Genomic DNA, 12,897 nt, shown 5'->3' on the forward strand with positions numbered 1-12,897 from the left:
GATTCTAACATTCTATGTTTCTGTAAGCAAACCTTTCCAGAATGAATCTATGCCATCCATGCCTCAGCTCTACAGAAAATATGGACATACCAAATGATGCCTTGGAGCTTCAAAGAACATTGCCTGAATTTTCTGACTTAGCAATTCCCAGCTGGGTACCAAGATTTCCAAGCAGCTAGGAACCCTGTTGTATGCTGAGGTTGACTTTTATCACCTCAGTGGCACTTCAAAAACATGTGGGAGAAGAGGACTGCGGAAAGGTGAACTTAAGCTAATTAGATGAAGCTTTCCAGAAAAAAAGAAAATGAGGAAGCCAAGGCAAACTAACAGCAGCACTGCAAAACAACAAGGTGGGGGTTGACAGAAGCAGGAAAAGAGCAGTAAGAAAACACCACCTGCTATATCTGAGCACAGGCACAGCCTTGACAAGTGTAGTTGGTTTGGTCATCAAAGAGATGACCACGTGCAACTTGCTGAGATGTTAGTTGGGCTTTTTGTTTCACAGTTAAACAAGCCAACCCCCTTCCTGAATGTGGACCACACTACCTCTGTGAAGAAGTCAGGAGGATGTTCTTATGCTGTTCCCCACTTCCATCTTTGTTTGTTTGGTTTTTCTTTTCCAGGAGCACACAATCAGGAATCTTTGCTGAGTTGTGATGGCTTTTGATTAGGCTCCAGCCCTTCAGCACCGGCAACCACCATGGCAGAATTGGCCACAACAGCATCCAATTATTCTGACTCATATTGCAGGCTGTACAACAAAGATCTATAACATCTGAAGACGTTTCTATAAGATGATTTCATGGCACGGTAGAGAAGGTCACCCAAGCCCAGCTTCTTTAGAGCTACTCACAATATATGGAAATCCATTAAGAGCTGGCCAATACGCTGGGTTTGTATTTGCATAGCTAATTAGAAGGCTGTGCAACAGAATTGTCTGTGCCATTGTTAGCATCACGTGTCCTGGATTAATAGCTAAACTAATACAGAGGATATTGTAACTTTGAGCTCTTGCTCAATGGCTGTTAATAGCTCTCATCCAATATGAAAGTCTAAAATTATTTGTTGACAGGAAAAATGAAACTTGCAAATCTTTTAATCTGTATTGAGTTAGAAATTATTCAGAGGCCAAAAAAAAACCACCACCCCATAGTCATTGATTTTAGCACGTTTAGAAAACCAGAATATGTGCTGGAACTTATTTAAATATCCTAAATTCAGCTTAATAGCAGAGCTGCTGGCTCTGCAAAATTCTGGAAATGCACCCTGCCGCTTGGACTAATTGGTGGGAAATGCAGGCCTGTGTGAAAGACAACTAATTGTCTGCTGGAAATAGCTTGTTTCAGACATCAGGATGTACCACACCCCTCTATCACACGAGGAGAGTTTCCAAAAGGTGTTAGATATTGTCATGGTAATTATAATTGTGTTAGATGTAGCCAAGGTACAGGAGGCATGCAAGGTGATGGCATAAAAGAAGGTCTTCCGAATGAGGCTGGAGGGTATTTAACTAAACAATTGCAAGCACAATAAAGATCTTAGATTTAACAAATAAAAAGTGTATTATGCAGATGTTAGAAACCTGTGTCTCTGGGAAGACACTATTTTGACCATAATGTATTCTGTCATGTGAGATAAAATGCAGAGAGAGCATTTACATTTCTCCCACTCACTGAGCTTCTACCACACGGCTTGCATTTTTCTCACATCAACAGACATCTTTTTAAACATTATATTCATGTCTGTCTCTCTTGATGGCAAATAAAATTCAATAAATAAAAATACTGTGTGATAAACACATTAGCTTTAAGGAGAGGCTGTGATCGAATGTGCAGGGCTTCAAAAGCGATTCGTTGAAAACAAACAAACGCGACCGGACGTGTACACAAGCTCAAAGTACATTAAGATATTGGAGATGATGCACAATAACATAATGACCCAAAAGAGCATTTGCACAGTTTTTCACACTGCTTAACTTACTGCTAAGTAAGACAAATGACCGAAAGGACTTGGACCCACTGCCTCTGTAGATCAGATCAGCAGTGTCATTTGCCAGGGCGCTGCGAACCAGCTGCACTTACAGATAGCTGCTGGACAGCAGGGGCCATGCTTGCTGCAAAGCCATCAAGTCTCTGGGAATACACCTACAGATCACTACGAGGAGAGCCTGAGAGACCTGGGGCTTTTTACTCTGGAAAGGAGAAGGCTGAGAGGCAATCTAATCAATGTTTATAGATGTCTGAGGGCCGGGAGTCAGGAAGGAAGCAACAGAGACAGCCTCTGCTCACTTGTGCCCTGGGATAGCACAAGGGGCAATGGATGGAAACTGCAGCACAGGAAGTTCCACATCAACATGAGGAAGAACTGGATGAGTTTACTGCATGAGTTCCAGAACTCTGGAAGAGGCTGCCCAGAGAGGTTGTGGAGTCTCCTTCTCTGGATCCTTTCCAGCCCTGTCTGGATGTGTTCCTTTGTGACTTGTGCTAGATTATGTTCCTGCCCTGGCAGGTGGGTTGCACTCAAAGATCTCCAAAGGTCCCTTCCAACTCCTAACATCCTGTGATCCTAAAAATTCCTCTCAATGCTATAATGCACAGCACACTCTGTTTGCATCCATCCAACTAGACTGACGTACTTGGCAAACCAATAATTTGTAATAAAATAGAATTAGTGCCTGCAAGTCACATGTCCTACTGTGCTCCTGGTGATCATCTCCTCTGAGGTGATTTGAAACTGTACAGTTCATGTGGATCACCTTAGAGTTAAACAAATAGAAGTCTTAGTGCAAAACACCACTTCCCCAGTTTCTTTGCACATTTCCAAGTGCAAGGTCCTGCATCTTGGTTGGGGCAATCCCAGGCACTGATATAGGCTGGACAGTGGCAGGCTTGAAAGCACCCCTGAAGAAAAATATCTGGGGGTGCTGGTGAATGAGAAGCTCAATATAAGCAGCCAGTGTGCACTTGCAGCCCAGAGAGTCAGAAGGTGAAGAAAGGTAATTGTCCCCTCTTCACTGCTCTCAGGAGACCCCACCTGGAGTATTGTGACTTTAGAACAGTAAATATCCAAGTTTTATATGGAAGGTTTTATATTTGTCTTTGAGAATCTAAACCCTTGCATCTAATTTTCAAGCTTTACATCATAGATACATGAACTTAAGGACATAGTTTAATGTTGACCCTTCAGTACTGGGTCAAAGGTTGGACTGGATGATCTTGAAGATCTTGACTCTGAGAGAGAAGATCTATACTTTAATAACACACCCCACCTCATTCCAAATTTCAGGCACTGGCTATTACCTGTCTTTGTTTTTATTACCTCATACAGAACATATCAAGTATCATGAAATCCATTATGAAGCAAGTGCTTAGGAGCAGTGGTCTTGTAAGAATCACATCCAAGGGGACACCCTGAAACTGCAAGAAATCTGCCTCAACTTTTAGAAATGTGAAAAAAAAATCTGAAACTTATAGCAAAGCTCCTCCTGTGGGTTAGGCATCAGTAACACTGAAGCTAATTAACTCCTGTGGAGACTAGGAAAGAACAGAAAGGCACTACTAGGACTGGAGGATGGAGAGGGCATTTTGATCCTTGCCACTGTGGGCAATAACTGCATTTTATATTTTTATATCTTATTTTAGGATACTTCTCCTTAAAACCTCCCAAAACTATTGCTCCTATTAAGATCACAGTGATAAACAACATTTTGTTTTCCACTTACACTGGCTTGGTTTCCCCCCCCAGTGAAAAATGGCTGAATAATTATAAGCCTGTGTTTGGTGGTGAAGCTTAAATGTGGTTGTTCAAACTTAAAAAGCAAAACATTAATTTTCAGCTCAACATATTCCTGGCTTGTTTTGATTTTCATTTTTTTTTTTAACATTATAAGAACTTTCAGATGCTTCAAAATAGAAATAGGATGTTGCTTTAACATTTAGTAAAAGCTCTGCATATAGTTAGAAATTGTTTCTTAATCTTGGACTCAAACTTGCAAAAGTGTTAACACTCCATGGAGCTCTTATCATCAAAAGCTAACCCAATTAGACCAACTAGTCTTGTTCTTTTTAGGAGATGTTTTCCTAATTACAGAGTCACAGAGTGTTAGAGGCTGGAAGGGACCTCCCTCAAGATATCATCCAGTCCAATGCCCTGCCAGAGCAGGATCACCCAGAGCAGGTCACATAGGAACACATCTGGGCAAGTTTTGAGTGTGGAAGAGACTCCACAACCTCTCTGGGCAGCCTGCTCCAGGGATCCAACACCCTCACAGGGAAAAAGGTTTCCTTTCTGTTCCCATAGAACTTCTTCTGCTTCAGCTTGCCCCCACGGCCCCTAGTCCTGTCCTTGGCCACCCCTGAGCAGAGCCTGGCTGCGTCCTGCCCACACTGCCCTGTGCACATCTTTAGCAGCAGCAATGAGGGCAGCCGTTATGCTCCTCTGCTCCAAGCTCCGAGCCCTAACTCCCTCATCCTGGCTTCACAGAAGATGCTCCACTGCCTGCAGAAACTCTGCACCTCTTAAGCAGTTCCCTGAGATCCTTCTTGAACTGGGTGGGGGGGAGGGCAGAATAGAATACAATATTCCAGATGTGGCCTCAGCAAGGCAGAGTAGATGGAGAGGAGAACCTTTCTCAACCTACTAAGCACACCCCTTCTAATACACCTCAGGATGCTGTTGGCCTTCTTGGCCACAGGAGTACATTGGTAGATCATGGACATCCTGTTGAAGCTCTACATGCTTCTTTCTACTATTATGCACATGTGATGGAAACAATCTCCTCTACAAAAGGATTTCTGTTTAGAAACCCACTTCCTTGGTCTTCCCATTTCAGCACCCTGCGAAAGAGAGACAGAAAGAGTAGATTGGGCTGAGGAGGTGAGAGGAATCCTGAAGGAGCTGTTTGCATAGCCCATGGCTCTCTTTCTTAAGAGGTTACCACCCATTTTCCCTGTCAAATATCTGCCTTCAGAAAAGTTCAAAGAGCAGCTACAGCTGAAGTCATTACCTTTGTTTGTTTGGTTGTTTTTTTGTTTGTTTGTTTGTTTTGGTTTTTGGTTGGTTGGTTGGTTGTGGTTTTTTGTTTGTTTTTTGTTTTAAGCTAAAATTTAGTGAGTGTAGGAAGTAGAGCAGTAATAAAATCATCAAGAAATATTTTGCCTACAGGAACACACAGGCTGGACAAGCTTTAAAAAAGCATCAGCAGTAATTGCCCCCATTGCAACTAGCCCAAATTCCCAATGTTTTCCAGTGGGACTATAAATAAAGTCATGTCTTGTCCTATTAGTCCTTTTAAGGTTGTTTTAGGATAGCTCCCTTTGTGATTGCTGCCATTTTGATTACTCCAGCATCCAGGCAAAAACAGTCACCTACCACAACTCCACTCTGCTAAGTCATGTCTCAAACCAGAGAATTCTCTTTTATTTTCAGTCTATAAATCCAGCAGGACTCCTATATTTAGCTACCAGACATATCATTTAGGTTTGGTTCCATGGTACAGAATTGTACTTTCCAGCATCTGTTGCTCCTTATGGCAAGACAGAAAAAGTTTTGTGCTATTGAAGGTCTAGTCTAGGACTTGGGTGACCCCAGCTTTGCTTCCCTACAGTGCCAAACCACTTCAAATTAGATCTACAAAGGAATTTCCACATAGAATAACTTAGAAAATAAATGGTCTTCGTTGTAGCATCTAAGCTGATTCTGCAGTGTGTCTCCATGAGCATGTCATCAGGACCTCTGCAAAGAATCTGCTGTTTCCTCCCCCTCCCTAGCTGCAGGAATCCTCTATTTCTTTCTGAACAGTGGCTCTGTTCCTCCACAAAATGTCACACAATATTCTGGGACTTTGTTTCAAGGCCTTAATAACTATAATGTTGTCCTAATTGCTAAGCTGAATTTGGGAGCTAACAGGCATCAGTACAGGTTGGGTGCTACCCTGCTGGGAAGCAGCTCTGTGGAGAAAGGTCTTGGAGCACTGGGACATGGGACACCAATGTGCCCTTGTGGCCAAGAGAGCCAATGGCACCCTGGGGTCATCAGGAAAAGTGTGGCAAATAGGGCTAGGAGGTTCTTGTCCCCCTCTACTCTGCCCTGCTGCGTCCACACCTGGAATAATGGGTCCAGTTTTGCACTCCCCAGTTCAGGAAAGACAGGGACCTGCTGGAAAGGGTCCAGTGGACAGCCACAAGGATGACTGGGGGACTTGAGCATCTCCCTTGTAGAGAGAGACTGAGAAATCTGAGACTGTTTAGTCTGAAGAAGAAAAGGCTGAGAGGAGATATGATCAATGCATAGCAATATCTGAGGGGTGGGTGTCAAGTGGAGAGGGCCAATCTCTTTTTGGTGGTCAGCAGCAATAAGACAAGGAGTAACAGCTACAAACTGGAACAAAGAAGGTTTCACCTCAACATGAGGAGAAACTTCTTTACAGGGAGGGTGCCAGAACACTGGAACAGGCTTCCCAGAGAGATTGTGGAGTCTCCTTCTCTGGAGGCTTTCAAAACCCACCTGGATGCCTTCCTGTACGAACTACCCTAGGGGATCCTGCCTTGGCAGGGAGGTTGGACTTGATGACCTCTGGAGGTCCTTTCCAACCTCTATGGTCCTATGATTCTGTGAGATCTACTGTATCAACATTGCTACCTCTTGGTCAAGTGCTCTGTCTCATGAACTGCCACAATAACCAGCTATGACACCTGCCTTTCAGTTTCATCAGCAAGCATGGTTTACACCACAGTTAGTAAGATATCTTATTTTCTAGGATCTAGCATGACATTCTACAACAAAATCTCTGAGGCAAGTCGCACAGAACTCTGTCAGGTCTTAACAAGAAAAGACTTTTTCTTCTTCCCTTTTCTCCAGCTGGCACCTGGTTTGTGTCTTTCTTACATTCCTCTTAACAGACATCCTGAGGCAGCAAAAAAACCAACCCTACACATGCTGGGAACAGCCACGACGCTGAGAGCAGCCACAGCCCTGCCTGCCCCTGGGCTCCACCTGCTCTCTGCACAGCGCCCAGGACCGCAGTCAGCCCCTGGCACGGAAGGGAAGCAGAAGACAGCTGACAGGAATCCCAGGACTGAAAGAAAATCTTTCCTGGAGGTAGCAAGAGCCCAAAAATCAGATGCTGGTCTAGGAATAATAAAGAAGAGACAACCCTAACCCTGTCTTTACAGGCTCAGCCTGGCCTCCATCTGAATTTTCCTTCATCTGTTCCTCAGGTTTAAGTTCAAGTAAAATCTAGCTCTAAAGGTGTGCTGGTTTCTTGTTTTGCTGTTGTTCTTTTACTTTAAACCAACTGAGTTTTGCCTCTTTGGGATGTTTGCTTAAAGGGAAAAGTGGCAGCAGGCATCTCTGATAGAGTCACAGTTTACACGTCTTAGACCAAGAGTTTCCCCTGATACACATTTTCAGCACTTCCGGAGTCCCCAGCACAGAAAGGACCCAGAGCTGCTGGGGTGAGTCCAGGAGAGGCCACAAAGACGATCCAAGGGCTGGAGTGGCTTTGCTGTGAGGACAGGCTGAAGGAGCTGGGGGTGTACAGCCTGGAGAAGGGAATACTCCAGGGGAACCTTAGAGCTGCCTGCCAATAGCTGAAGGGATCCTGCAGGAAGGCTGCAGAGGGACTTTTCATCAGGGTGTCTAGAGACAGGACAAGGCAGAATGATTTGAAGCTGAGGCAGAGCAGGGTTAGAGTGGAGCTGAGGAAGAAGTTCTTCAGTAGGAGGGTGGTGAGACTCTGGAATAGGCTGCTCAGGGAGGCTGTGGCTGCCTCCTGCCTGGGGTTGTTGAAGGCCAGGCTGGATGAGGCCTTGAGCAGCTGAGTCTAACTGAGAGGTGTCCCTGCCTGTGGTAGGGAGGTTGGAGCAAGTGATTTCTAAGGTCCCTCCAACCTCAGCCATTCTGTGCAGATCACAATCTGCACTATGCAAGTAAACCTTGGAAGTGGCCCAGAGCTGTTGCCTGCATTTCACTTTCTCAAGGAAGAAAATTTCCTTTTCTGATGAAATAGCACTGTGAGCTGGATAAATATGCTATAAAGAACCACTTTGGAATGTGTGGCGATCTGGAAAATAAATTCATCAGCTTTGTCTCTTTTCAGACCCTCCAGTTATGACAAAGAAGAGTTTGGCCTGGTTTAAGATCAGCATCCTTACAGAGTCATAGAACCATAGAATGGTCTTGGTTGGAAAGGATCTCCAAAGGTTTCCAGTCCAATCCCCTCTGCAGTCAACAAGGACATCCCCCACTAGATCAGATTGCTCAGTCTTGTTCAACCTGACGTAGGATAGCTCCTTCCACCCTGCATAACCTGTTGCAGTGTTTCACCACCCTCGTGGGGCAGAACTTATACCTCACATCCAATCTCAATCTGCTCTGTTCTCATTTCAAGCCATTGCTCTCATCCTGTCCCTGCAGGTCTTTGCAAACAGTCCCTCTGCAGCCTTCCTGTAGCCCCTTCAGGTACTGGCAGGCTGCTGCTAGGTCTATCCTGAAGCCTTCTCTTCTGCAGGATGTACAACCCCAGCTCACTCAGGCTGTCCTTGTAGCAGAGATGTTCCAGCCTGTTGTGGTAGGCCTGGTAGGCCCAAAATAGGCTTAATACATATCCTGGCTTGCCCAGGCATGTTTTTCCGCTCCATGAGAGAGGCAAGCATGGGAAAAGGACACAAAAGAGCCTGGAGGCACTAAGTCTAAGGACTCTGGCCTGCCCAGGATCCTGTGGTAAACAAGGTACACACACTTAGCTTGTGCCTGCCTTGTGCAAGGCCTGTGCTTTCCCCAAATTTGGGTAAAAGTGAGCTAGTGGCTTTGCCTAATATGGTAAGGTTTGGCTAACTGCCATCCCGATTGGCTATTCTTGTGTCCAAAGAGCAATAATCTTGCCCCACATTGATACAAGGAGATATGCAGGTAAGCAATGTGCTTTCTGCTGTGCTCTCCATTGCCTGAAGCAATTGCCTTAATGTTTGTCGATAAACTCCACTGGGGTGAGTTTGCCAGGGGCAGTCCCTGGATGCTTGCATGCAATCAGCCTGTGTGGTCAGTGTGGCGTTGTGCTGAGACTGCACATCACACAACATCCTGCCTCTATACCTGAAATTCCTGCTTAGAAGTCCTGGACATACACAGATCATCCAGAGGAGCCAGGAGACAAGGTCAGAGATTGTCTGCCTCCCTTCCCCAGAAGCCTGGGAAGAAACAAGTTTCAACAGCCGACAAGACAGCCCCCTGAAAGCGTTTGGGTCTGTGGCTAACCCCTACTAGTCAGGTAATAATAATTTGTGAGTAAATGCCTAAGAGCCTCTTTGTGATTCTCCATTGCCTTCTGCCATAAGCAGAAAGAGCTCCTTGAATCCATCTGGTAGGCAAGCGGTATGTTGACCGCAAGTGACATTTGACCATGGGAATCTTCTCTCCCAGTTCAATTAGTGTTTATTTATTTTGCTGGTTATTACTAGAACTAGATATTATCCATAGAATGTTTCCATGGCCATATAAGAACCTAAATGTTGTTAAAATGAGCGGTCAGGGTTGGCGAGAGTTCCTAATATCAAAGTTAATAAACAATATTAGTTTGGGAAAAAATATCCTCTTGCATTAATTAATTTCCCCCTCACAACACAGCCCCCTGAGCATTTTGTAGCTGTATAGGGTTAACACTCCTGGGGGAGTAACCCTGAACCTGACCCTAGGGGTCTTGGCCCCTCCCCAGGGGTGGGCCACACTCCAGGTGATGGTTAGCCCACTCCCCCCACTTCCTGTGGTATAAAAGAGACAGGAGCTGCCTGTCTCTTCCTCTTTTCCTTCGCTACCTCTGGGCACACACACTCATACTGCATACCAGCACACCACGTGGCAGCCACGGGGCAGAGACACCATCACGTTGCTCGGGTTGTATCCATCCCTTTTTTTGTATTTTGCTGTTTTCCCTTCCTTATCCTTTGCAAACTCCCCTACCTCCCATACCTTTTCTAAGTTATTGTTAAACTTTTCCTTTTTTAACTTCCAAATCGAGTGAGATTGATTTATTGGGGTGTGCTTATCTCTTTTCTCTCTCCCTATTTTTGGGAAAAGGAGGGGGAAGAGGGGAGGGCACTCTATAAATTCTATAAATTGTCATTGGGTCTATTAAATTTATTAGAATCTCTGGGAACCTGCATTTGAACCCAAGACAGTAGCCCTCCTCTGGACCTGTTCCGTCAGGTCCATGTCCTTCCTGTATTGAGAGCTCTAGACCTGGATGCAGTCTCACCAGAACAAAGTGGTCCAGATCCCTGTCTCACCTTGAATATCTCCAAGGATGGAGAATCAGACTTAACAACCGAGGATTTTTGAGAATGTTTTCAAATTACACAAAAAAAACAACCAAACAAACAAAAAAGTCACAGTGATGGTACAAACCTCTTCATGTTCATATTCTTAAGGTCATATTGAAATATGTTTGCACTTTCCTGAAAAAACAGGTAACAACATCAGAAGTCTCTGATGATTTCTTTGAAACAAAGAGGTCGCCAGGGAAGCTCTCCTACCACCACCACCACCCCACCACCACCCTGGATTGTTCTGCAAATAAAGTATTGAAATGAATGTAAGAAGTTATACTCTAACACAGGGGTCCTCAAACTACGGCCTGCAGGATGGATACAGCCCCCCAGGGTCCTCAATTTGGCCCACCAGTATTTAGAGAACCCCCCTGCCCACCCCTGCCCCTGCCAGGGGCTGGGGGGGAAACCAAGCAGCCACTTCCTGATGCTCAATCCACTCGCCAAGCACCTGCTGGGACTGGGCTGGAACCAAACTATAGTCCAGCCCCTGACAAACTGTAGTCCAGCCCCTGACAGTGTCTGAGGGACAGTGAACCAGCTCCCTGTTTAAAAACTTTGAGGACCCCTGCTCTAACATATTCAGGACATATCAGTCCTGTTATAATTCAGAGACAATGAATAATATATTCCAGACAAAGTGAAACCAGCTATGGAAGTAAACTTAAATACAAAAATTACACCCAGTAGGCATTTAAATTCAGGAGCTGAATAAATTATCCATACATTAAAAGGTTGATATATTTCAAAGAAGGCATCAAAAAAAAAAAATTAAAAAAAAAAAAGCCCACCTTTAAAAAATAACTGAGAAAATGTAACAAAAAGCAGAATAATTCCAAATGTGATCAAAGCTGGTGTGGAAACCTATTAAGTGGATATCCTTGCTGCACAAAAAGTGACACGGATCTATGCTTTTAGCAGATATTCACACAGAGCATCTGCTGCTTTATGAAATTCGTTTAAATCTGGTACACTGAAGAAAGAAGGAAATCATTAAAACTAAGATTTCTATCCATTCAGATTTCTGTTGCAGTATTTCCCCCCAGCTTTTGGCACAGTGGCCATTTATTTGTTTTAGTCAAGTGTACTCTTTCATCTGATAGTCTTCTAAAGGAACTTCCACATATTCTTGTATGATTCAGTTCACTGTAGATGTTATTTTTTACAAATCTGCTCATTAAAAAGCCCACTCAGAGTATTTGATGAAGACCAAACCCACTTTAATTCTTTCTTCAGCATGCTGAAAAGCTGATTCACCCAAAATTCATCCAGTCCCTAGTGATACCTTTGTACACAGAGAATCATAGAATTATAGAATCCTAGAATTATGGAATGTTTTGAGCTGAAAGGTGCCTCCAAAGCTCATACAGTCCAACACCTCTGCAGGCAGCAGGGGCACCCTCCACTAGATCAGGTTACCCAGAGCCTTGTCCAGCCTGAACTTGAATATCTCCAGGGATTGGGCTTCAACCACCTCCCTGGGCAACCTGTTGCAGTGTTCCGGCACCCTCATGGTAAAGAACTTGTTCTTAACATCCAACCTAAATATACTCTTCTCTAATTTGAAGTCACTGTCCTCATCCTGTCCCTGCAGGCCTTTGCAGACAGTCCCTCTGCAGCCTTCTTGTAGCCCCATCAGGTCCTGACAGGCTGCTATTAGGCCTTCTCTTCTGCAAGCTGCACACCTTCCACAGCCTGCCCTTGTAGCAGAGGTGTTGCAGCCCTCTGATCATTTTCCAGGCCCTTCTCTGGACCCACTCCATCAGATCCACGTCCTTCCTGTGTTGAGGGCTCCAGACTCAGATGCAGTGCTCCAGGTGAGCTCTCACTAGAGTAAAGTGGCACTGATATAACAGTGTCAAACATGCACTATAGCCATGAAGCATCTGAAGTGTTATTGTCCTGACTTTAGAACACGTTTTGGTAATAATTGTTGTAGTCCATATATAAAGACCATGGTACAGCCACAACTGATGCAAGAAAGTCAAACCTCTGTAGAAAATCAGTACAGATTTATCAGTAGTGTGTGGCCCATTATTTATAACATAATGATTATTGATTAAAAATCACTTGAAGAACACTTTGCTTATTAACATATTTAAAGCTATCTGTGCTCAGCTCCTGGATTTGTGCTCAGACATAATTTTGAGGTCATAGCTCAAGTATAAGCCTTGCTTGCTCATAAGGAATGTATGGGCAGAATAAGAATGTTCCAAAGGACTGTCTGCTGTGAGGACAGGCTGAGGGAGATGGGGTTGTGCAGCCTGGAGAAGAGAATGCTCCAGGGGGACCTTAGAACTGCCTACCAATAGCTGAAGTGATTCTGCAGGAGAGCTGCAGAGCGACATTTCATCAGGATATCTAGAGACAGGACAAGGAGGAACGGTTTGAAGGCAGAGCAAGGTTAGATCGGAGCTGAGGAAGTTCTTCAGTAGGAGCTTGGTGAGACGCTGTAATAGGCTGCCCAGAGAGGCTGTGGCTGCCTCCTCCCTGGAGGTGTTGAAGGCTACATTGGATGAGGCCTTGAGCAGATAACTTTTACTGATAAGTGAATTCTGCAAATGGTGGAGCTGAA

This window comes from Pogoniulus pusillus, chromosome 1, assembly GCF_015220805.1.
Source record: "Pogoniulus pusillus isolate bPogPus1 chromosome 1, bPogPus1.pri, whole genome shotgun sequence".
Classification (NCBI taxonomy): domain Eukaryota; kingdom Metazoa; phylum Chordata; class Aves; order Piciformes; family Lybiidae; genus Pogoniulus; species Pogoniulus pusillus.